Source organism: Heteronotia binoei, chromosome 1 (genome assembly GCF_032191835.1).
Source record: "Heteronotia binoei isolate CCM8104 ecotype False Entrance Well chromosome 1, APGP_CSIRO_Hbin_v1, whole genome shotgun sequence".
Taxonomy (NCBI): Eukaryota; Metazoa; Chordata; class Lepidosauria; order Squamata; family Gekkonidae; genus Heteronotia; species Heteronotia binoei.
In genome coordinates, this window is record NC_083223.1 from 165383734 (window position 1) to 165389522 (window position 5789).

The 5789-nt window shown below is 41.2% G+C and overlaps 1 pseudogene; it reads right to left on the reverse strand.

Moving 5' to 3' along the window:
- Positions 1-4029: 4029 nt before the first annotated feature.
- LOC132587040 (ferritin heavy chain-like) lies at positions 4030-4925 on the reverse strand (annotated as a pseudogene).
- Between the last annotated feature and the right edge of the window lie 864 nt (positions 4926-5789).

Consider the following 5789-nt stretch of genomic DNA (forward strand, 5'->3'; position numbering starts at 1 on the left):
AATTCACCAGCATTACGCAAAAATTATAACCTCTCTCAGCAGAACTCCAGCATACAAACTGTGAACTCGGCAAGATGATGACCTGAAAATAATCAAGTTATTTTAATCTTTCCCCATGGCTTGAGTGCCCCCACACGTAATTCTCTTGATGTTACGCAGGAAAAAAAATCTGAGAATGGAAGCAACTTGAAAGGTTTGTGCTTATATCTAACAAATGGATATCTTGTGGAAACAAACATGTAAGAATAATAGTTCCCCCTGTATCAAACTTTAGTTTGTCTGGGTCCATTGTCCCATGAAGAAAGGACATCACATCTCTGCTTTTATTATCAAGCTGTGCTTCATGCTGTCTTTTACTCCATTAATCTTCATAAATATATAAAATTTATAACTAACCAATCTTTCCATGTGAGCCAGTGGTTGACATCATCTCACTAAAGGCAGCTCATAGCTCTGCATGAGCTGACAACCTAAACTGAATTAAAATTCAAGAAAACAAATCAGAAACGTCACTAGAAAATATTAAATTAGCACACTGAGTATAGGCTTTTACCACAGTATGATGTCAGTTCTTTGGAAAATTCTAATTTGGAACTGGTTAGCCTAATCTAACAACTAGCTTTTTGTGCATGTAGCTAATGTAGATACTGATGGACATTTTAATGTGCATTTTTGCTTGAACTGCAATGTTCACTGAGACACCAATGAATTGGTTGGGGTTTTTTTTAATGTGCAAGTTCTATATTTGAGGCTGCTTGTTGTTAAGCATGATCAATTACCAAGGCCCCCAAGAGTCACCCAGGATCCCAGACAAATATTTCGTTACATTCACTTGACCCCCAGAGTGACCAGTTCCCTAGAGCTCCAGAGATACCTGGCCACAGAATTTTATAGTCTGTTCACTCCTCCTCTTTGCCAGTCTGCAAACCAGACCTGAACAATGGCTGTATATGATTTGATCTCAATCCTGAACTCTCCCTAGAAGCTAAAATGACCAAACTAAGGTTATAGTACTTTAGTCACATTATGAGAAGACAAGACTCACTGGCAAAGACAATCATGCTAGAAAAAGTTGGAAGCTGCAGGAAAAGAGGAAATACCAACATGAGATGAATTGACCCAGTCAAGGAAGCCACAGCCCTCAATTTGCAAGACTGAAGCAAGGCTGTTAACAATAGTACACTTTAGAAGACATCAATTTATAGGTCACCAAAAATCAGAAGCAATTTGATGGCACTTAACACATGTGCACACTTGAGCTAACATGTTAATGCAAATTAAAATCCAAGAAAATAAATCACTGGAAAATATAAAATTAGTCACTGTACAGTTTTATCACAGGACAATGTAGGTCCTCAGGAAAATTCTACTTTGGAATTTATTTCCTTTTTATTTGGCTTTTTTGCCTTCCCTCACACCCATATTCAGCAAAATGAGGTGGTAGAATTCTGACATGATAAAATGGGCTGTACCACTTCAGATTGTAGGGGATGCTCACATTGTGCTCTTCCTAAAAACTTTCTGTGAATGAAAAATAATAGCATCCTGGGGGAAAGGTAGTAGCCTAGACTGCTGCATATTGTGCTGGTTTTACACTTACAGAGCAGTATCAACATACAGTAACTTTAATAAAATACTCCTTCACTTACAATCTGCACATGTATGCATCAGCCCACTGTCAATGCCTGCAAATTTGCATTTGAAATAAAACATTCTTATAAAAGCATGCAGAAGGGTAATTCACTTGACTCCCTGCACCATAGAATGCCAGCAATTTTGTAGAATATCCAAGACGCCAGTGATAAACCTCTGCTAAAAGCCAGCTTTCCGTGACTTCAAAAAGGCTAGTTAGAAGAAGCCATCCTACCAGTGGAGATGAGCGACAGAGAATACCTGTCTTGGATAGATTTTGAAGTTTGGTCAACTAACTTGACCAGATCCATTCTGCATGTGAATGTGTTTAATGTCCTAGACCTCTGTGACAGGGCAGCTTTACCACCCTTTGAATATGATGATATTTTCTCTCCATACTTTCTCTGCTAGCTCAGCACCCAATAGGAGGCTGGGGCAGAAAGTAATTCCTTGCTCCTCTTTTCTGATAGTGTGCTACCACCCTGGTTAAAAATCAGCTTCTATGATTGAAAATCTTTCTCCTGATACCACAGGGATTTTTTTTTTTTGAGTGCTGAGTGGCAAGTAAGGAAATGTGCAGACTCTTTAGTTAAACAATTTTATTTCTACATGGCACAAATACAGCATAGCTATAAGATATGTTCTAGGTTCAGCTAGTCAAATAAAGACAAGTTACTGTCTAGTTACTTACAATCCTTGGAGTATCTGGTGTTTGTTGGCTGCATGGTGCCCCACCCCAGATGCACCTGCAAGCAGAAAGTTCCCCCATCTTTTGTGGTAGGACTGTCAATCTGTGGGAGACTGGGGTGGGGTGGTCTGAGACATGGGAGGGCAGCTGTCAGGAATGGTGTCTCTCTTAGGAAATCTTAGAAGGGATGTCAAGCCTCTTTGGGAATCACCAGAAAGTATAAAACCATAGAGTTTCTGGCAGTTCCTAGAGAGAACTGGCATAATGTCTGTGTTTTCCCAGAAGTGTCATTACACAATTGGCCTGACAACAATTCTTTTACTTTTTCTCCTGCTACTGCTCCAAGCACTGGCAGGAAATGGGGAATACCCCTCACCAGGTGGCTGGCAATTCATTGGGCACCTGGCAACCCTAAGCACAATCCATTCCTGATGGTGGCTCAGACTGGCACAGAACCACTTCAACCCAATTGTGCAGCAATCAAATTAAACCTGAATGTCTGACTATAATGTGATTCTATTCCAGATGAAATAAATTTAAGCATAAAATAATGATTGCCCTGACATTAGAGATCACTTTGCAAAGGCTTCCCAGTGCTCTCCAGTACATAGTCCTGAAACATGAGGTCAGAATCAGGCCTGCCAGAGAGTCTACCGGCTGCTGAGGAAATAATCTTATAATTCAGATGTTCAGATTTGGTATAAGTAATGGACATCTTGATTTCTAGTCAGAAAGAGCAAAGAAACTCAGTTTGTAGAACTGTTGGCCACATTTCTTGGCTTGACTAGTTTATAAAGCATTATTTGAAACGAAAAAAAATCTGTGGTAATCATCCTCTGATTCATAACTGAAAGCTTAAAAGGGGGGATGGGTTGATGATCAGGGTGCATGTTTCTGTTGTACTAAGGAAGTCTGCTCTAGAAGGTGAACAGCAGGGCCTTCCCCTTGAGTTGCTTCCTTGCACTGGCATTCAAAGATTTACTGCCTGTTCTTTTTAGTTTCTATGGCTAGTAGCCATGGATAAACCTGTCCTCCAGGAATCTGTCTAATCCCCTTTTAAAGCTGTCTATGCCTTCGCCATCACCACATCATCTGGCAGCAAATTCTAAATTTTAATCTCTTGTTGAATAAATAAATGTTTCTTTTTGCCTGTCCTGTCCATCAACTTCATTTGGTGCCCCAAGTCCTAGTATTTTGGAAGATGGAGGGGGGAAATCTCTCTGTTCAGTATCTCTACACTGTACATAATTTTATGAACTTCTGTTATGTCTTTCCTTAGACATCTTTTTTTCTAAATTGACAAACAGTCTTCTAAACAGTCTTTGCAGCCTTTCCTGATAGGAGATGCTCCAACCCCCTAATAATCTTGCTTGCCCTCTTACATAGTTTTCCAGCTCTGCAATGTCTTTTTGAGATACAGTGGCCAGAACTGCACACAGTATTCCAAATTAGACCACATATGGATTAAAACAGGGGTGTTATAATATTGGCTGTTTTATTTTCAATCCCTTTCCTAATAATCCCCAGCATGAAGTTTTCTTTTCACTGCTACCACACACAATGTCAATATTTTCACAGAGCTATTCATTATATCCCAACGTTTCTTTCAGTCTTGGTCTCAATATCCCTCAAATTAGCTCTGTGATCAACTGTTCCAGTACACAGGGTTATTGTTTTTTGAACCTCTTTATTGGTCATGAGATATAACACCAAAATTGGTTTGTTTGTTTTTTTACAGTCATGGACAGGGTTAGGGATTAACCAAAGACACATACATGGTCAAACAAAAAGCTCAAGTCCCAGTGAGGCATTAATGGCAGGCTTCTAGTTCTCAGTGTCACTTTCCCCCAAGGTGTGCTTGTCAAATAGATACTCTGCCAATCTAGATTTTGGTGTCGCCATGTTGCACAGATTGATCACATGATCACCCAACTCCTTGGTAGATTTGACTTGCTCATTCAGATAGTGTGTTTCAATGAAGTCGCATAAATGGAGATCATTTTTGTCGGTTGGCAGTTTATGCAGTTCCAACAAAGGCTGGTTTACATTCATCTCCAAGTGCAAAGCACACTTCTTTACCACCAGCCAGCTCCCAGCAGCACTCATTAACCCCTGGAGAAGCCCGTGCCACCCTTTCTCCACTTCTTATGTGATTTTGGATGGCAGGTGTCTTGCTGGCCTTTTGACTGAGGGAGGGGCAGCCCAGGAGAGCCCCAAGCGAGTGAGGCGTGCTTGGGCTGGGTGGATCTCTACCCAGCCCAAGCAGGTCTCGCTCACCTGGGGCTCTCCTTTCTTGCATCAGGTTGCTTTTGACTGGGTGGAGTGGCATATGCTAATGAGCGCCACCTACTTTTCTACAAAATGACCCTTGCAATCACCCCTCTGGTTCTGTGACTTCATAAGTTTCTCTGCATGCTCTTGCTGCTCATGCAACTAATGCAAGAAGTACTTAGCAAAGTTCTTCAGAACCACATCATCACAGTCAAAGTAGCAAGACATGCTGCGGTACATGTAGAAGTGTAAGTTCCAGGTTGATCTGCCAGTTGATGGCCGCTTCACAGTCCTGATGGTAGTTCTGCAGCACCTGGGAAGAAGATGAAGCCATGGTAGTGTGATTGTGATGCACTTGGAAGTAGATGAAGCCATGACAGTGGCAGGGCTATTGGGCAGATGTGCAACAAAAGGGGAATTCCACCCAATCACTGTTAAAGCAAAAACCTCCTCAATTCCATCTCACAGGCTCTTCTCCGCTGCACAGTTATTTATGATGTCTAGAAATTTTTAGTTACTTCTCTTTGCTGTTCTTCTCCTTGAACTCGGGTATTATTTATGGAGGTACAGTATGTGGAATACAGGGAGCGTGAAGAGGACTCTTTAACTTCAGGCTGTTTTCCCTAACAAAGACTAGTGATATGCTTGGAAGAAGCCAGAGATCTACTGTGCTAATGTGTTGCAGTTAATGCTTGTTTCCTTTCCACAGTCTCTTTGCATCACTGTGTATGTGTGTGCATGTGAAGTTTCCCCCACCCCTTTCTGCCTGATCACTTGAACTAAAAAAGCAATATTTTACTAGGTTTGGATCAAAACTGCATTCAATTACCAGGTTGGAGCTGCAGTTTGTATGGTTGAACAGTAAATGCTATAACAAGTAAAGTGGATGTCCTATGTGGTGAGCCTAGTTTGTTTGCACAATTTTCTTCCCTAAAATGGAGGTGGGGGGAAAACATCATAGAAATTAGAATAACTTCCATAGGCCTTTGCCATAGTCCCCACTCCACGTGTTATGTCATACTTGGTAGAGAGAGGCAAGGTATACGTGTGTTCTTGTGCCATGTGAGTTTTAGCATCATCCTAGTTAGTGCCAAAACCAGTCCTATGACTCAATGCGTCCTGGAGACAGAATTGGGCCTCACCAAACTCCATGTTTCACATAATTTAAAAAGCAAGAAATGGTTACTGACTCATACAC